Genomic DNA, 13,645 nt, shown 5'->3' on the forward strand with positions numbered 1-13,645 from the left:
CATCTCATAAGTACATCATTCAAATGGATTAGGAATGAAGTTAAGGGCCTCTTTTTAATTTAATGCCAGACTTCTCTACAATTCTAAATTCTATGGCTTAAATTACCTGTAATCAATCTCAATTTGCAAATGGTGCTTCAGTCAAGGATAGGTAGATAGAGAGATAGAGAGACAGACAGACAGAGGCATGATTCCCCCAGCATTCAGATGAGTACAGATGTTTTAAAAGAGAAGATTCACTCAATCTGAACTACATTGTATTGTTATAGTAGCTCATTTGATTATGAATTATCATCCTTAATCTCCTACTCTGCCTAATTTGTAAACTAAAACTTACCACTGATATATGTAATATACATATATTATATGCATATATATGAATAATATTCTGCCATAAAGACAAATGAAATTATGTCAGTTTCATGAAAGTGAGTGACCTGGAGATCATCCTGTTGAGCAATTTAAATGAACCTCAATAAGTAAAATATTGTGTTTTTCCCTCAGTTTTGGCATGCAGATTTAAAAGATATGCATATGTTCATTTGTGTATATAAATATATATATAGAATTATGTATATACATCTATGTATATAGAACATATTATAATTTTGGGACTTTTTGTGGAATGAAGGAAAGAGCATGATGGGGTACAAATAATATCAGGTCATTCAGGTACTGGTTGTTCAGGCCCCTAATTCTAGCTATTCTGAAGGCTGAGATTCAGACAATCACAGTTGGGGACCAGCTTGTCAAAAAATGTCAACTAGACTGTGTTCCAAAATAACTAGCAAAAAGCTGAACTAGAAGCATGATTCAATGGGTAGAGAACCAGCTGATCAAACATGATGAGTGAGGCTGCAACCCTGAGTTACCCCAGTACCACCAAAATATTTTAAAAACAGTAATTTCTATGTATGAAGGCAGCATGAGGAAACTAAATTAAAGTATTGAACAATAGAGATGCAGAAGCTTCCAGGAAAGAAAAAGTAACACATGAGTTTAACATAACTAAGCTATAATATATGCACATATGCATTACCATAGTAAAGCCTTTGTGTCATTAATGTACACATAAAGAAGCATGGGAAAGTAACATAGGCTATGTTGGGGACATGGGTACCAAAAGGAAATAAGAGGCCAATGAAGAAAGTAAACAAATATAGTTGAAGCATTTCAGATGTTCATATGAAAATAAAACAAGCAAACCTGTTGAAATTGCTATAAGAAGGAGTGAGGGAGGGAGGTAGAAGTGGCAAGTCTGATCTGTGTACATAGTATGTACTTATGCAAATATCACAAAAATTCTCTCATATAATTAATGTGTTCTAATAAAATAGTTTTAAAGATGGGTGCTGATGGCTTATTCCTGTAATTCTAACTAATGCATAGGCTGAGATCTGAAGCCACCACAGGCAGTAAAGCCCATGAGATTCTTACTTCCGATTAACTGCCCCAAAAGTCGGGAGTTGAGCTGCAGCTCAAGGCTCAAATGGTAGAGCAATAGTTTTCAGCAAAAAGAAAAAAAACCCAGGAACAGCTCCAAGACCCTGAGTTCAAAACCAAGGATCAACACAAAAAAAAGTAAAGGAAAAAAACCTATTTCTTAAACATGTGTGTGTGTGTGTGTGTGTGTGTGTGTTATGGTTCCACTTCCCATGGATAAGGGATGGCTATTGTTTCCTTTAGAATTCATAATTCCACATACAGTCACATTCTGAGGAATTAACAGCCAGACTTTAACATGTGAATTCTGTGTGGAGGAGGGGCATTGTCCCACTCATAATACCTGCTTTAGCTTAGTCTTATATATCTATATAGTATGTCAGCCTGTTACTACGATGATTCAGAAGGCAATTTCAGAGTTACTATTTATCCATTCAAGTTTAGGTTGAGCTTATCATGATGCTACTTCTGAACCTGGGTTGGGTCCCTAGCCCATGACACTACTGGGAGGTAGTGGATGCTTTAAGAGCAAGGCCTCCTGGAGGTTGTTAGTCTTTGGGAATGAGCCTTTGACAGTGAGAGCCATACCCTTCATCTTTCATATCCCAGCCATGATTTGAGCACCTTGCTGTGCAAAATGCTCTTCATTCCTTATATAGGCCCATGGACTGAAACTAAAAACGGGATAAAAATAAACATCTAATTTACTTTTATTTTGTTGTGTGTTTGTGGTGGTGGTAGACGGTTTGAAGCTTGAACTTGGGGCCTCACACTCAAATATTTTGCACAAGGACAGCACTCTACTTCTTGAGTCACACCTGTATTTCTGTTTTATGCTGGTTAATTGGAGATAAGAGCTTCAGAGGCTTTCTATGCCTTGAACTGTGATCCTCAGATCTTAGCCTCCTGAGCAGCTAGTATTGCAGGTATGCTCAGATAAATATATCTCTTTATAAGTTGATTCTATCCAATATTTGGTTCTCTAGTGAAAAATGGATTCCCCAAATCTAGCATTTCAAAAATGCTTACCTAATAAGAAATATTTCAAGCACTGAAAACCTATTCTGCCTGGAAAATACAACTAAAAGTAGTAATTGCCTCTTAACTATTTAAAATTTTCATAATACATTTCTTGTGCAGGTGTGCCAATCCTAGAGCTTGATTTCAGGGCCAAGGTATGATTCCTGAGCTTTTCTCCTCAAGGATGTTACCCTATCACTTGAGCTACTGCTCCATTTTGAATCCTCACATGTCAAATGGGAAGTGTAGGTTTGGGTCACTCCATGCACAAGAAGTCTGAGGAGAACATGACCTGGATTTCAAAAACTAGAGCTGGTATACTGGTTGTTCCTCCCTTTCTACTAGGAGATAAGCTCTATAACTTGTTTCATATATTTGCTTTTCTGTCATTCAAGCTTAGATTAGTAAATGACATTCAGTGGAAGATTTATAAATACTATTTGAGTGAATAAAATATTGCTTATAAAGTGAGAGTGACCAGTAGAAATGGAGACAGTCTGTGAAGGAGTGAAAAGATAGTTTTCTGACATCCCTGTGGAAGAGTCTATTTTACATTTACATTACAAAATTACAGTTATTTCAAAATTGTCTGTTCTGGCCAGACTTGAGACCAATCAGAGAAGCAAAATCAAGCATCCCCAAATAGACCCCCGCATAAAAGGGATTTGATGACAACAATGGCATCTCAGATGAATGAAGAGTAAAAAGGACACTCAATAAGTAATGTTAATACATTAAGGTAGCCTGAAAGAAGTTTTGGTGAATCTCAAGCTCATTCTTTAAGTAAATATAAATTCCAAGCCCAAATATTTTAACCTTGTAAAAGATGCTTTTTTTTTTCTTTTCTTTTTTTTGTCAGTCTTGGGGCTTGAACTCTGGGCCTGGGTGCTGTCCCTGAGCTCTTCAGCTCAAGGCTAGCATTTTACCACTTGAGCCACAGCACCACTTCCAGTTTTCTGGTGGTTTATCAGTGATAAGAGTCTCATGTATTTTTCTGCCAGGGTTGTCTTTGAACCACGATCCTCAGATCTCAGCCTCCTGATTAGCTAGGATTTCAGGCCTGAACCACCGGCACCCAGCTAAAAGACACTTTATTATGTACCATTTCAGACTTATGGTAGGCAAATAGTATACTAACTCCCCAAAGTCACCAGTCAACTTGAACAGCCACTATCCTGTTACGTCAATCTTATTCCACTTATGCTCATTCCATTTACTTTCTCCTTTATTATTTGGGATCATGCCAGTGAATGATAAACATTCTTTGCCCCATAACCTTGGTATCATTGTAACACTTCAGAAATGGCACTATTTCCTTAACATCATTAAATAGTGTTTAGATGTCTAATATCCATCTTTCTCTTTAGTTGTCTTAATTGGTTTGAATTAGGATACAAATAAGAGCCATATTCAATGTGTGGATATCATGTGTTAGTCTCCGTTCACTGCTAAGTCCTCAACACCTTTACTTTTACATGTTACAAAAGAATACTGATTATTTTGTGTAATCTTCCTCAGTCTGGATTCTTTTTTTTTATCATGTTGTTGTTCTTTGATTTCTTTTTTTTTAACTGGCCCTCACATTGTAGCTAGTCTGGCCTTAAACTTGTAATCATCCAAACTCAGCTTTCAAATATTAGCTGTTGTTCTCTGCATTATCTGTTATGGTGTCTTCTGTCATCCCATGAATCTTCTCTAACCTAGAGGTTTGAACAGATACAGAGTGCTTGGGTTCAGACTAGTTTATTTTGTTATAGCTTGTTCTAGTTTGATCTGGACTGGTCTGGTCTAAGCACAGCTGCTTCTAAGAGGAAGTACACAATCTCTAATTTCTGCTTTATTGAAATGTTAGCAGACACTGATACCAGATAGGTACATGCATAGAGTTTGCATAGTGCGGTATTTTAATTCTGCAATTCTTTTTTCTTAGCCAGGGTGCTTGTCCATTTGTGTTCCTACAATCAAATCTCACACACTAAAAAATTTATAAAAACATAAATTCATAAAAAATAAATTAAAAAGAGTATAAATTATTTAGTAGCTAGGCACTGGTGGCTCATGCTTGAAATCCTAGTTACTCAGGAAGCTAAGCTGAGGATCACAGTTCAAAGTCAGTCTGGGTAGTAAAGTCCATAAGACTCCTATCTCTCATTAGCCACCAGAAAACCAGAAGTAAAACTGTGGCTCAAAGTGCAAAAAGAGCTCAGGAACAGCACCCAGTCCCTGAGTTCAAGCCCTTCAACTGACTCAGAAAAAAAATATACATACATATATCCATGTATGTATAAATTTATTTCTTAATTTTACCAATTAGAAGTCCAAGGTCAAGGTGCTATCATCTGGTCAGGGCTGTTTCTGCCATAAATGCTGTGTATTTCAGAGAGGAGGAACACTATATCCTTACATGAGAAAGGCAGAAGAACAAAGTCTTTCTGTCCCATTCCTTTATAGAAGCATTAACTATTTGCAAAATGGGACTTCCTCCATTACTGGTGCATTTGAGATTAAATTTCCATCCAGCGAATTTTAGGAGATACATTCAATCTATAGCAGTTAGAGTAATTCTAAAAAGAAAAATATCCCATATGCTTTTTGATTTCCCATTGGTATTATTTATATAAGATATAAATAAATATAAATATAAAAGATAAATGATGTATTGTTCTTACTTAATCCATCAGTTTCATCTCAGTGAATGAGTACACTATCATCCTCAAATTATAGCCAATCAAGCTTGTTGATTTTATGTAATATTGTGAGGTCATGGATTTATTTATACTAATTTTGTTTGCATTCACTATAGATGCTGTTTGAGGGTGGGAGGTGCTGATCCTAGTCCTGCTTGAACTCAGGGCCTGGGTGTTGTTCCTGAGCTTTTCTGCTCAAGGGTAGTATTCTACTACTTGAGCCTCAGTTTGACTTCATTTTTTTTTTTACAAGTTAGGAGTTTTGTTTTGTTTTTCTACAGTGACTCTCAAAGTAGAGCCAGGGCGCTGGCAAGTAAATGAACAAGCTTTTAATACAGCTCAGTTATGTAAAATACTGTACACTGTAAAAGATCTAGAAAGCTAGAACTTCAAGTCATGTTATAAAAAAGCCATTAAGCTTAATGAAAAACCGAGTACAAAACTGCAACAAGAGACTGCTTGACGCCATGACTTCCAGCGCCCCAAGTCCTTCCTGCAGAGCTGCAGTGTAGCCTGGAGGCATCACATTGGTCTGTGGTATACACACACATGTCCAGCCTGGGGGTGAGTGGGAACTGCATTGGGTCTTGATGTCACGTATGTATTCTTGAATTGAACCAGGCAGCAGAGAACCAGCCAGCATAATGTTAAAGGTGAAACCCTTCCCCCCATCCTACCCCCAAACTTCATCCTCTGGGTATTGGTATTCCTGGGAGCTGTGTTGGGTTCTTGGACGTTTGCAAGTTAAACACTGTCCACAGGAGGGCCTTACAGCATGGTTTAATGATGATGCCTAGCTGCTCATGTACTACAGCCTCTGATTTCACTATGTGCTGCAGATGAACCATTTAGCTGGCCTTCTCTCACCATCCCTGCTGATCTACCCCTTGTGGAAATCTCACTTGTCAGCCGCTTGAAATATTCTTGAAGATCAGTGTAGTCATTTCCATAGGAGATGACCTTAATCCCCTTATCCAGCATGTTTTCTCGAAGTTTCTTGAACTCATCAACATCTCCTCTCCGAACCAGCATGAAATGTTCTAAGTCAGATTTATGCTTGACAGCCTCCAGGAAGAGGGCCTGGAAAGTGGTGTCATCCACAGTCCAGCCACAACCCAGGAAAAGAAAAGACTTGTTTTCATAAAGTTTCTGAATCTCTCTCATAACTTCAGTGTTTCTGAGCACATTCTGATATCCAGCTGGATGGAGGACAATGCCACTAGGGTTGGTGTAGACACCATGGATGTGTAACACACTCAGCTTCTGCTTCTCCTGAGCCCTCTCCAAAACCTTTTTCTCATCAGTTAGGTCAAGGGACTCAAGCTGTTTTCCCTGGTCTGCTGCATACAGTTCCAAGAGATTATCAAAATTTGTAGTTAGTATTAGGGCCCCATTTTCCATCAAGTGGAGAACTGACTGCAGTAGCTGTTTTCCAAAATCTTCTATCTTTGACTCCAGGTCATCAAATACTTCATATAAACAGTCTTTGAAAAATGTAGAACGAACATTACTGGTACAAGGAGAGAGTTTCTGAATAAGGTCATGGGCAACATGGACAAGGTTCTTATCTTCATGGAGACACTTCTGAAACTTTTTGCTCTCCTCATCTTCTAGAAGATCAAAATCAATGGCAGCATCCAGTAAAGCCTGAATTTACCCCTTCCAGGATTTCAGGGCTGGAACCTGAGGTGCTACTGCAGCACGGATGCCTGTTCCAATCACCAGCACAAGTTCTCGGGGCTTCTTAGTTTTTAAGCTTGGAAGCAGCTTCCTGGGCTTTTTGGTGGGGGGTTCGCCATCACTGAAGAATCCAAAAATCTCGTCTATATCAGAGGCCTGGCTCCCTGTAGAAGCCATCTAGTTCCGCGTCTCTTCCAAACACCACCGCTCCAGCTGTAGCTACCGGCTGGCGTTCGACTTCATTTTTTGTTTGTTTCTGTTGTAGTTAATTGGAGATAAGAGTCTCATGGGCTTTCCTGCCTGGGCTGGCATTGAATCATAGTCCTCAGATCACATCCTCCTGCATAGCTACGATTTCAAGTGTGAGCCACCAGCACCTGGCTAGATGCTATTATTTTTTATTATTAAATTGCCACATATCTGGCTAATGATACCAACTTTGGAGTCCTTTAAAGTAGACTTGAGTGCTGGCTCTGCTCTCCTCTAGCTATGCAGCATTCTTGGCTGTGCGGCCTTCTTCCCTTTCAGGATTTGACCAGCTTCTTCAAGATACTTGGGTCCCTCAAGTGGAATGGTGTTTGAGGATCACTATCTCAACTGGGGGCTTGTACTGATGTTGGGCTGGTTACATTTCTGGACAGAACAAGATAACATCTTGAGTTTGAATTGAAAATTCCAGCTCACATTCACAACTATGAAATTAACTTTTTAGATCTTACTACTGTACTTTCTTATTTTGAACCATGTAGAGCTGGTGAAGTTAGCATATCATATGTAAGAGTTGTTATCACATAGTAATCATGCAGCAGTATCACACATGTCCCTTTAATATATATGCATACACACACACACACATGCGCGCGCGCGCACACACACACATATGCACCCATGGAATACAGCTTTACTCTGCTCTCTTGGGAGTAGCACCTGCTATTTCTCAGAAGCCACTAAGAGATCTGGGCCAGGTTATTCTGTCAGAAATGGGTGTATGCCAGAAAGGAGAGTTCAGAGCATTCTGAATTCAGTCTCATCCTCATCCTTGTTCAGCATTAACTTTGGGCATCATCAATGTGACAATCCCTCAGTTTCTGCTGGGCTACTTGTCACTTCCAACCTGACCTTTTGCAGTGATCACACTGTTCTGAATTACTGGAATTACTTGTCTTTGTCACTCCCTCAGTGTATTATAAGCCACTTAAAGAAATGGGACACTCACAAAATCCCTTGACACAAAGTAATACGAATATTGTTTCTCTGAATCTATATTAAATGAGTGGAGAGGTGGGTATTTTGACTTATTTTAGCTGTAAGGGTCATCTGAACACTACCCATTTTTATTAAAGTATCTTCTCCAAGCATTACTTGAGGCAATATTTAATCTGATGCACCAGGTTGCTGTCTTGAATTTGTGAGTTACAGAAGTACCATGATTGACACTTGCAGAAGATACCCTGTCAGCTGGAGACTGGCTGGTGTCATGTGTGATAAGGACTTGGGAAGTTATATGCCCATGCTTAGCCCAGGCCCTAGGAGCCACCTTTATTACAGGTGAGGCCTGGGGGCTGCACTTCAGTCTAGACCTAGTACAGATGCTACGTTAGCTTTTTTTTCCTCCAAAGTAACATGTTTGAGCTTGATAGTTTTGCATATTAGAACAAAGTGTTCTTTTGTTCTAATAAAATAACCAACAGCTTTTTTTTTTTGTCATAGATGGTTTTCCTACTTCAGAAATGCAGCCTAGGAATAAATCAATGTCTGCAAAGAGGGGAATGGAAATTACCTGGCTGGGATGAGGAAACAAACAGTCATGGACCCCTATAGCCCAGGAGGCTTTTGTCTGCACTGTATACACCTATTTTGACACAATATATTCTGATCCCACAAAGTCTATAGACTTTCTACAACATCCAGCCAAACTTATCCAGCTGACTCTCAGTTGGGGTGGGAGCAGGTTTTTGTCACTTCAGGATATTTATACCTGATGTATAGTGACTGGATATTATCAGTTCTTCCCTTAGTTCTTTAGGTTAGCCCATCACTACCTTCTACACACTCTTAATCTAAAATCTGTTCCTATTACCAAAAATTTCTCACTATACTCTCATTTACTTTCCATTCATGGTGCTCTTTACAGTATGTGATTACATGTGACCACAGGTGTGGGATTTTATGTGTTTGTGTTTTGGAATGCTGTTGGATTCAAGACAGCAGGAGTTGTACCCATTTACTCAACCTGTGTTCCTTGCCCAAAACACAGTATTTGGTATGCAGTGCATGCTCAGGAAGTTTGGATGCCTGTACAAATCAAATTTTTGTGTTCCTGTATTGCACAAGGAAAAATGGTAGAAAAAAACAGTAAGGGGAAGATATGAGTAGGAGAAGGAGGTGGAAAGAGCACTGAGCTAAGCAAATGACAGACATATCTGTGTATGCTGAGTTCCCAGGTCTTAGCAGAGCTAATGGTGGATACTTGGACTTCATCAACTTTTATCTTATACCTAATCCTGGCAATCTCTTCTCCTTAGAAAAATGCTGCCTGTATTAGGAATGTTCTCTAACATGTATGTCAAGAATTATGAGTAGCCAGGTATCAGTGGCTCATGCCTGTAATCCTAGCTACTCAGGAGGGTGAGATCTGAGGATTGCAACTTGAACCCAGCCCAAGCAGGAAAGTCTGTGAGACTCCTATCTCCAACAAACCACCAGAAAAGGGAAGTGGCATCGTGGCTCAAGTGGTAGAGCGCTAGCCTTCAGCTGAAGAGCTGAGGAACAGGATCCAGGCCCAGAGTTCAAGCCCCAAGACTGACGAAAGCGAGCAAGCAAGCAAGCAAGACTTATGATCATGGTGTCTGTATGTAATGTTTTTGTCCCACTAGATTCTGGATTCAAGAAGTTTAAAATAGGGCTGGGAAGGTGGCTCAGTGGTAGAGCGCTTGCCTTGCATGCATGAGGCCCTGGGTTCGATTCCTCAGCACCACATAAGCAAAAAGAAAAAAGCCAGAAGTTGTGCTGTGGCTCAAGTGGTAGAGCGCTAGCCTTGAGCTGAAGAGCTGAGGGACAGCGCCCAGGCCCAGAGTTCAGGCCTCACAACTGGACCAAAAAAAATAAAAATTAAAAGAAGTTTAAAACAGAAAAACATTTACAGGGAAACAGTGTTAAGTTGCACTGAAAACAATTCAGATATTCTGCTTGACCTAGGTACTAATACTAAGGCAGTACTTGGTGTGGTGAAAGCCCTGAGTTTCCCTGAACGTACAATTGGCCCAATACAATATCTAGTTGATGTCAATAAGGACTATTGAGGTTGTGAAGGTATAGATGGATGTCATGTAGACATGGCTTAGGTGTTAAACTGATTTGATAACTTAATAAATTAGTGTTATTGCCAGATGTGATGTCTCATGCCTCCAACTCTAGCAACTGGGAGTTGAGAGCAAAAGACTTAGTTTGAGGCCAGCCTGGACTCCACACCAAGGTATTTTTGAGAATCTTGTCTCAAAAAAAATTCCGCTACCGGAAGTGGCGCTGTGGCTCGAGTGGTAGAGTGCTTGCCTTGAGCTGAAGAGCTGAGGGATAGTGCCCAGGCCCAGAGTTCAAGCCCCGTGACTGACAAAAACAAAACAAAAACAAAAAAATTCAGTTACCACATACTGAAAATATGAATCTTTTAGCTATTCCATTGTGCTTCCTAGCTTGTTTTTGTTTTATTTTTGTCAGTCATGGGGCTTGAATTCTGGGCTTGGGTTCTGTCCCTTAGCTCTTTAGTTCAAGGCTAGCATTCTACCACTAGAATCACAGTGCCACTTCCGGCTTTCTGAGTGATTTATTGGAGATAAGAGTCTCAGAGTTTCCTGCCCAAGCTGGCGTAGAACTGTGATCCTCAGATCTCAGCCTCCTGAGTAGCTAGGATTACAGGCATGAGCCACTGATGCCCAGCGGGCTTCCTAGCTTGTGACAATAAAGTGATATAAAGTACTGGCAGATGTTCCTTGCTACACAAAATAAGCCCTACATTTTTGGCAGGCAATAATAAGTAATTTTTCCTTGGGTCTTTTGCTATTCTTTCTGTACATACAGCAAGTCAGGAGATGTTCAAGTAGATGCTCCAGGCCTGGCCATGTATACACACTGCTGGTATACTTTAACCCCTCAGATCCTCACCTGCTTCTCCTTAGTACCCCTTAGTTGCTCCACAGGAAAGCTGAACTAGATATTGCTCTGTCATCTCCTGTGTTTTCTCTGCTATTTTGTCTGATATTCTAGGTTCTTCCAGAAATTCATATCATAGTGTACACTTCACGTAAGAACTCCTGGTACCTCTGAAGCCCTTATGACTGGCAGGTGTCGGGGTGATATTGCTGTTTACAGGTTGCTCTGTGCAATCTTGTCTGCTCTTGCCAGGGTGGTCATTGGTGGTGGTTTCCTGGGGAAGGTATGGCTGACTCCTAGACCCACAGGTAGGCTATCTGGATGGGATATTTTTAGAATCTTTCAATTGTCAAAACATTGGTTGAACTCCAGCAATGCAATGCTGCCAGTGCTCTGAAAGGCCACACACTAAACAAATTGTGGGAGAAGTTTGAAAGCCTCCAGCAGGTCTCTGAGAATCTTGTCCTCTGGTATTCAGATGTGTCATCTGCTCATATGCCTTTGTTCTAAGCTGGAAAGCTAGTTCCTGGATTTGAGCCAAGGTCATGGTAAGAGTGCAGGTCATGGGGGATGAGGAGCACAGACATCTTAGTCTGAAAAAAGGTACATGAACTGCAGCTGAAGGATAGCCAACTGTTGAATACTCAGTTTCCAAAGGAGGTCTGATGTTCTTTTCCTCAGTTCTACTTCAAAAAGTGGTTTTATTCTCAACATGTATATTGTCCTTTGGTATTCTTTAGCTTTCACCTGGCAGTTTTATTCATAACCTGGGCAATAAAGAAGACATGAGTAGTTGCATGGTATACAATGCCCACAGCCTGGTGGGACTGTGTATAGTGACTCTAGCTTCCATCCAAGCAACCACTGTATTCTTCCCCATCATGGGCCCTTTAGATGTCCTTTGCTCTGAATCTGGGTCTTAGCATTCACTATAGCTCTAGGGCCAGATTTCTCTTTGTCCACATTTGCATCTCTAAAGTCTAGCAAGGCTCATGTTTTCTCTTGGTGTCCTGCTACACACACACTAAATAATTATCAGAAAAGTAAATGACAACGAATTGCTCCCTCATCTTTAACTATTTTAAGTTAGTATTTCAAAGCTGTCTCTGTGATAAAAAAAATACCTGAAATAAACAACTAAAAAGAGAAAAAAAAAGGTATTTTATTTAGTTATTTCAGTCTATGGTAAACTGGCTCTATTCTTATGGGCCTGTGTCAAGACAGAAAGGTAGTGGAAAGGTACCACAAAGGAAGGTGTTTCACTCAGGATAGTGAAAGAGAAAGAAAAAGAAAATAACCAGGGAGAAAATACATTATTGAGAAAATACATTATTCAAAGGCACGCTCTTAGTGACCAACTTTCCCAATTTCTTTTTTTTTTTTCTTGTTGGTTGTGGGGCTTGAACTCTGAGTCTGGGCTCTGTCCCTCAGCTCTTCAGCTCAAGATTAGTTTTCTACTACTTAAGTCACAGTACCACTTGCCATTTTCTAATAGTTAATTGGAAATAAGAGTCTCATGGACTTTCCTTCCTGGGCTGGTTTTGAACCATGATAATCAGATCTCAGCCTCCTGAGTAGCTAGGATAAACAGTTGTGAGCCACCAGTGCCTGGCTCCCATTTTCTTTAAAGCCTGTTCTGCTTTAAATTCATCAGTGGGGGCTGGAATAGTGGCTCAGTGATAGAACGCTTGCCTTGCATGCCTGAGGCCCTGGGTTTGATTCCTCAGCACCACATAAGCAAAAAGAAAAAAGCCGGAAGTGGACTGTGGCTCAAGTGGTAGAGTGCTAGCCTTGAGCTGAAGAGCTGAGGGACAATGCCCAGGCCCAGAGTTCAGGCCCCTTGACTGGACCCAAATAAATAAATACATAAATAAATTCATCAGTGAATTGATCCATTAATTGAGATTAGTTCCACCTAGATTCAGTCACTTCCTGAAAGGACCATGAGCTAGGAAGAAGGCCTTCAGTATGCATTCGGAAGACTCATTTCATATCAAAGCCATAACACAACTTAATGGATGGTACTGTGGTGTCACCTTTGTCACTTCAACAGAAGTAACCATTAGGGTGGAAATATGGAAACTGGCATGGAAAAGGGAACATTGAAGGTTGTCAGGTGGTGGCCAGTGCTTTGGGCTCCATCACTGCCTGAAGGACCTAATAATTTTTTTTGTTTGTTTTTGTTTTTTGTCTGTTGTGGGGCTTGAACTCTGGGCCTGGGTGCTGTCTCTCAGCTCTTCAGCTCAAGGCTAGTGCTCTACCACTTGAGCCACAGTACCACTTCCGGTTTTCTGAGTGGTTTATTGGAGATAAAAGTCTCACGTGCCCCAGCTGGCCCTGGCTGGTTTTGAACTGTGATCCTCAGATCTCAGCCTCCTGAGTAGCTAGGATTATAGGCATGAGCCACCAGCGCCCAGTAGACTTAATAATTTTTAATCTGCCACTGAGTTTTTTATTTCAGTCCTGAGTAAGGACAACAGGCTGACACACTGTATCCATTTATTCCTGGCTTTCATAAAGGAATCTTACCTCCCTTAGGTTATGCTGCAGGAAGATAGACTATGTCCCCAAAGCAGAGTAGACAAAGAACACAAGACACGAGGAACAGCAGGTATCTGATGCATGAGAATATTTGCTATGAATAAAAACCTTAACATATCCAGAGA

General features: G+C 40.4%; 1 protein-coding gene and 1 pseudogene across 1 annotated transcript in view; both read right to left on the reverse strand.

Moving 5' to 3' along the window:
- LOC105999956 (zinc finger protein 585A-like) overlaps nucleotides 1–13,645 on the reverse strand; it is a 79,087-nt gene that overhangs the window by 31,622 nt on the left and 33,820 nt on the right. The gene's annotated exons all lie outside the window — the stretch shown is intronic.
- LOC105999986 lies at nucleotides 5,568–7,104 on the reverse strand (annotated as a pseudogene).

The sequence above is a fragment of the Dipodomys ordii genome, unplaced genomic scaffold (genome assembly GCF_000151885.1).
Source record: "Dipodomys ordii isolate 6190 unplaced genomic scaffold, Dord_2.0 Scaffold205, whole genome shotgun sequence".
In the NCBI taxonomy this organism is placed as follows: domain Eukaryota; kingdom Metazoa; phylum Chordata; class Mammalia; order Rodentia; family Heteromyidae; genus Dipodomys; species Dipodomys ordii.